Source organism: Chiloscyllium plagiosum, unplaced genomic scaffold (assembly GCF_037043375.1).
Source record: "Chiloscyllium plagiosum isolate Xiang-an unplaced genomic scaffold, Cpla_swu_hap1 HiC_scaffold_37, whole genome shotgun sequence".
Taxonomy (NCBI): Eukaryota; Metazoa; Chordata; class Chondrichthyes; order Orectolobiformes; family Hemiscylliidae; genus Chiloscyllium; species Chiloscyllium plagiosum.
Genome location: NW_028270175.1, coordinates 70,432,097 through 70,438,788, shown reverse-complemented (window position 1 = coordinate 70,438,788; position 6,692 = coordinate 70,432,097). Strand labels below are relative to the sequence as shown.

The 6,692-nt window shown below is 51.2% G+C and overlaps 1 non-coding gene across 1 annotated transcript; it reads left to right on the top strand.

Moving 5' to 3' along the window:
* The first annotated feature begins 1,865 nt into the window (after positions 1 to 1,865).
* trnag-ucc (transfer RNA glycine (anticodon UCC)) lies at positions 1,866 to 1,937 on the top strand. Its single transcript has one exon. It is a non-coding gene; the product is annotated as a tRNA-Gly (tRNA).
* Positions 1,938 to 6,692: the final 4,755 nt, after the last annotated feature.

The following is a 6,692-nucleotide window of genomic DNA, read 5'->3' as shown; positions in this document are numbered from 1 at the left end:
AGCTTTGATTGGATTGACTACTAGAACAGAATGAACATGTTAAACAGGCTCTCATTTTTTCTTCAGCGTTATCCCCATTCCAATTGTTCACTAATTATTACTTTTCTAACTTCCTACCGCTCTGCTGAATTCCCCTACTCTCATAACATATGAGCTAACCTTTCCCTTCTCTCGGCAGATGTTGCATGACCTTATCAGATTCCTCTGAATGGCCTGTGTTTATTTCAGAGAGCATTATAACTCCCTATTCCTGTTTTTGTGAGAAAAAACATTTTCCAAACCGACTCCTTTAATTCTAATTGTTCACAGAGAAAGGAGGCATTGTTCTGTCCAAATGCATTACATGCTCATGAGGGCACAAATATATTGTGATGATTTTTAAAATAAAATATATTAAAATTCATGATGAAAACACGAGACCCAATTCGATCTGTAAGGGGCAGGAATTCAGTCATGCGAGGTGAAAGTGAGGACTGCAGATTCTGTAGATCAGTGTCAAGATTAGAGTAATACAGGAAAAGCACAGCAGGTCAGGTAGCATCGGAGGAGCAGGAGAGTCGACATTTCGGGCAAAACACCATCATGGGGAATGAGGCTGGGAGTGTCCATCGTGGACAGATAAATGGGAGGGAGTGGGGCTGCGGAGAAGGGAGCGGAGAGCGCAATTGATGGATGGAGGTGGGGGTAAAGGTGATTGGTCGGAGAGGACGGTGGAGCGGATAGGTGGGAAGGAAGATTGGCAGGTAGGACAGGCCACGAGGATGGTGCCGAGCTGGCAGGATGGAACTCGGATAAGGTGGTCGGAGGAGAAAATCAGGCTAATGGTAAAGGCCACATTGATGCCCTGGGGTTGGAGGTTCCTGAGGAGGAAGATCAGGCGTTCTTCCTCCAGGCGCCGGGTGGTGAGTGAGTGGTGATAAAGAAGTTCCAGGTCCTGCATGTCCTCGGCAGATTCGGAAGGGGAATTCAATTCTCCCTCCGCCAGTTGTTGTTTTGTATGTTGCTCCTGACCCATCACAACACAGATCTGTGTGAATGCTCAAACAACCTCTCTCTATACATTTCACTCAGAATAATGTCAATAACAGGACGGATTAAAACAAAATGCAAATTGTGTTGAATGCTGGATGTAGGGAATCATGTTACTGTAGAGCCTTTACAGCACTGAGATCAGGCTTTCGGCCCATCATTCACAAACCAGTCTGCACTCCCTCTTGAAACCTCTCCAATTACCCAGATCCCTGTCTGATTGAAGACTGTCTGTGTGGAGTTTGCACATTCTCCCCGTGTCTGCGTGAGTTTCCTCTGGGTGCTCCAGTTTCCTCGCACAGTCCAAAGATGCGCAGGTTAGGGTGGATTTGCAACGCTCAAGAGTCAATAGTGTCCAGGTAAGTGTTGATATATGGTTATCCATGAGGAATGCGGGGTTACAGGAATAGCGGAGAGGGTGAGACTTGGTGGGATGCATGATGAGCCGAATAGCCTGTTTCTACACTGTAAGAATTTTATGATCCTATGCTCCATCCCATCTATCTCTGTGGATGAAGAGGACAATCACCTGATCAAATATCCCCTTCAATGGGTCAACGGTTGTTTTCTATCTGACAAAGAACTGCAGATGTTGCAGATCTGAGAGACAGCACAAAAATTGCTGGGAAACTCAGCAGGTCCGGCAGCATTTGTGGGGAGTGAACCTTTTCGATCCAGTGATTGTTCTGAAGATCTGAAGGCTTCTGATTCTGGTGTTTTCAGACCTGGTGACGTTTTACAACCAATGTCTTGTTTTGCTTTCATCCCCAGTTCAGTTGGTGACGATCACGGCCTTGTTATGTGCGTTTGGGAAAAGGGACAATTTCGTTACTAGCGCGGTGGTGGTGTAGTGGTGAGCATAGCTGCCTTCCAAGCAGTTGACCTGGGTTCGATTCCCGGCCATCGCAGTGTTGTGGCTTTTCCTGTGGTTTTGTAAGGAAAAGTCTTGAGCACCAACGTTGCATTCTGTGGCGAAATGGATTTGTCAGGTTGCTTTAGGGTTTTCATGGCGTTGGTTCCTGTTAATTGCCGAGACAATCCGGGCAGCTCGAAAGCTTTCCTCTCTGCTGCCCATTGCTTATCTGAATATTGTTCGCAACATAAGGTTCGTTTTGTTTTGTTGGAAAAGTGAGAGATTGCTATCGTCAGAAACCTTAAATAATTACAGAAACCGCTGGAAATTCGGAACAGATTAAACAGCTTCTATCGTGGACAGGAAGGAGGTTTAAATGCGTCAAATTTCTTCAAGGTTAAAATACATTCGCACCTCAAATCCATTTGGAAGCTTAAGAATTACAAACATCACATTATAACTTTTCCTCATCCATTCACGTTTCATAATATCATTCCGGTAGGAGGACGACCAGTTTTGTATGGTTTATGCAATGTTACTGTATTCGAACATTGACTGTTTCGTAGTTAAATGATGTTTCATTTCGTTCAGTTTTCCAATAGAGTTGGGTTAGTCCACACTTTGTTTCTTGTTTGTGTTACAACTATAGTACGAAGTAAATTGTGTTTCGGTTCAAGCCTGGAAGTTTCACCAATTGAATTGCATTGCCGTACATTTGCCTTCAGGAGAAAAGAAAAAAGGATCTAGACCATCTTCTTAATTAATAGGAGTTTGATCTGGTTCAAAACCTCCTCAATTTCGGTCAATAAATGTTCCTACAGTGCGCAACAATGATTTTCACAGATTATGAGGATGATGCACAGACATCGTTATTAATTGTTATTACCTCGGACATGAGACGTTTGGGAATGATATTCCTCAGACCATCGACTGTCTGCTCAGCCAAGGTTAAAGGCCTGGAATCCGGCAAAATTGGGAACAATGCAATTCCCAGGAGACTGAGAGGTTACTAACAGAGCGGGAGGTGGAGAGTCGGGAACAGAACTACAGGGACAGTCCGCTCTGATCACTGACCCTTCACCGTCAGTATATCCAGTGCCAGGTTGTTACAATCCACATGTACAACCCCTACGTGCCAGCAACTGATGTCCTGACGTTCCTGGGAAGATATGTGCAGGTCGAGGGTCAAAGCATCGACGTGGTTGACCCTTTCGGGATCTGGACCAGCAAACGACAGGTCAAGGTAACCCTGAGGGTGGAGGCCAGCGGGAATATCCTCCACCCACCCTCCAGCTTTGCTATCGGAGGGAGCAGAGGGTACCTGACTTATGCAGGGCAGCCGAAAGTGTGCCGAACCTGTGGGAGGTCAGACCACATGGCGGCGGACTGCAAGGTCACGATCTGTCGCAATTGCAAGAAGGAGGGCCACCCGACCAAAGAGTGCAAGGAGGAAAAGAACTGCAATCTGTGCGGGGAGGCGGGCCACGTGTACAGGGCCTGCCCAAGACGAGGGGCCGCCACCTACGCGCAGATGGCCGGAGGCGGGCCACAAAAAGACGGCAAGGCACCGCAAACCGGCAAGGGAATGGTGTCAGGGGGCACTCAACAGGAAGGACAGGCCGGAGCAGAGCAGATGACAGTTACCGGAGAGGTACAGCTGCAGAGCGAAGCTCCGACAGGACAGGAGGAGGAGGCGGAGAAGGGAAAGAAGGAGGCAAAGGAATGGACCGTGGTGAAAAACAGGAAGAGGAAAACCCACCCGGTCACCAAGACCTCCCAGAAAAAGGGGAAAAGGCAGCTGCAGGTGGAAGACACGGACAGCTCTTCGGAGAGTGAGGACGGAAGAAAGGAGGGTCGTCACCAAAAGAAGAGGCAGAGCGCTGCGAGGAGAAAGGAGAGCAGCAACTGCCAACCAAGGGACGAGCCTCCTGAGGAAATGGGAAACCACCACCCCCCACCAGGTGAAAGCCAGGAGGGCCCCGCCGCCACACAGCTCCAGGTCACTGGGAGCAGCGACCCTCTGACAGCCCTGCTGTCAGATATAGAAACAGACAGCGTGGACCCTGGTCTCGGCCCGATGACACCGAAGCGGGCAAATGGGCCGAGTGAGGAACTGGACAGCTACCTCAGCCCAGCGAGGGTCCAGCAGTTTGCGTACTGCACGGGGATGCAGACAGCTACCCCAGAGGGGCAGGACCAGCGACAATCGGACATGGGTAACCTTACAACCTGTTAACAAAATGGGGTTTAAAATTGCAACTATCAATGTGCACAGCATAAAATCTGCTGCGCGATGTGTTTCAACACTGGCCTTCCTGGCCAACGTGAAAGCTGATGTCCTGTTTCTGCAGGAGTGTGGGAAACCGCACCTCAGCAGTTACAGGAGATGGTCGAGCTTGTGGGCCCATGGGCCGTCAGTGTGGTCGGGGGGCAACGATAACCGCTCCTCGGGCCTGGGTATTCTGTTACGGGGAGGCAACTTCACCATCTCCGAGGTTAAGGAGGTGGTGGGCGGGCGCCTCCTCGTTGCTGATGTTACATACAGAAACGCTCCCGTGAGACTAATCAACGTGTACGCCCCAGCGGGTAAGAGTGAACGGTTGGCCGTCCTGCAACAGCTTCCACTGTTGCTGGCTACGTCCAGGCCGGTCATTCTGGCCGGAGACTTCAACTATAGCATCGATGCAGACGGACGATCCAGCGGGGGGGACAGTAAACTGGACGCCACATCCAGAGCCCTGATGGACACGGTCAAAGACGCCAAGCTGCACGACGTCTTCAGCACCCCTGCAGACGGAGCGCAGCGTAGATATACATGGTCACGGGCAGACGGGTATATCCGCTCAAGGATAGATTACCTGTTTGTGTCCCGAACGTTCTCGGTCAGATCCACCGACGTCAAGCCGGTGTTCTTCTCTGACCACTGCCTCCTGCTGGCCGACTGTCACCTATAGGACGAGCAGCGGGCTGGGAAGGGAACGTGGAAACTGAACACCAAGCTGTTGACCCCGGGAAACATTGAGGAGCTAAAGAGGGATTACGCAGGTTGGAGAACCGTGAAGCTCCTCTTTGAGTCCCCAGCGGACTGGTGGGAAACAGTAAAAGGGAACATCAAGAGGTTCTTCATCCTCAAAGGTGTTCAGGAGGCGAGAGAGAGACGGGGGAAACTGTCCCAGCTCCAGGAAAGTATGCAGAACCTGCTCCTGCTGCAGACGTTGGGGGTCGATGTCACGGAGGACCTCAAGGAGGTGAAGGGCCAGCAAGCCTCGCTCTTTGCCTCGGAGGCCTCCAAGATAATCTTCCGGTCCAGGGTCCGCTCGGTGGAGCAGGACGAGACGTGCTCACGTTTCTTCTTCCAGAAGGTGCACAAAGAGAGCTCCATGCTCAGCAGCCTGAAGGAAGAAGATGGCTCGGTAACGTCATCTCAGGCTGACATCATGAGGATCAGCAAATCTTTCTATGTCAGTCTGTATGACTCGAAGCCAACGGACAGCGTGGCCTCCCAGTCATTCCTGTCCTCTATCACGGAGGTCCTAGACGACGGAACACGAGAGAGGCTGGACCAGCCGCTATCTCTGGATGAGCTGACCAAGTCCCTCGAGTCCTTCGAAAAGAATAAAACTCCCGGAAGCGACGGCTTACCGGTCGAGCTCTATTCCGCTCTTTGGGACTTGATTGGCCGGGACCTGCTGGAGGTGTATGTCAGTATGCTTCGGGCAGGTACCATGAGTGAATCCATGAGGAAAGGCATCATCACCCTCATCTACAAGCAGAAGGAGGAGAGGGAAGAAATTAGAAATTGGAGACCGATCTCACTGTTAAACACAGACTACAAAATCTTGTCAAAGGTCATCGCCAACCGGGTCAGGTCTGCTCTGGGATCGGTGATTCACCCTGACCAAACCTGTGCTGTACCGGGCAGGAAGATCGCTGAGAGTCTCGCACTCATCAGAGATACGATTGCCTACGTACAGGACAGGGGGGTGGACACCTGCCTCATCAGCCTGGACCAGGAGAAAGCCTTTGACAGGATATCGCATACATATATGAGGGATGTCCTCTCCAAAATGGGCTTCGGGGAGGGAATCGCTAATTGGATCAGACTGCTCTACACCAACATTGTCAGTGCAGTCTCAATCAATGGGTGGGAATCAGATAGCTCCCAGTCAGATCTGGAGTCAGGCAGGGCTGCCCTCTCTCTCCTGCCTTGTTTGTGTGTTGCAAAGAGCCATTTGCCGAGTCCATCAGGAAGGATGCGAGCCTGAAAGGGGTGACTATTCCTGGCAGCGGGGGTCTGCAGGTTATGGCCTCCCTGTACATGGATGACGTCGCCGTTTTCTGCTCGGATCCGCTGTCCGTGCACAGACTCATGTGCATCTGTGACCATTTCGAACGGGCCTCGGGGGCCAAGGTAAACCGAGGCAAGAGCGAAGCCATGCTCTTCGGGAACTGGGCCGACCAATCCTCTATCCCCTTCACCGTCAGGACTGACCACCTGAAGGTGCTGGGTATTTGGTTCGGGGGGGCTGGGGCGTGCGCCAAGACCTGGTAGGAGCGGATCAGGAAGGTGAGACAGAAACTGGGCAGATGGGAGCAACGGTCGCTCTCCATCGCGGGTAAGAACCTGGTCATCAGGTGTGAGGTACTCTCCGTATTGTTATACGTGGCACAGGTCTGGCCTATCCCCAGAACCTGTGCCGCCGCAGTCACCCAGGCCATCTTCCACTTCGTGTGGAGATCAAAGATGGACCGGGTCCGAAGAGATGTAATGTACAAAGACCGGTGCAATGGGGGAAAAACACACCCAATG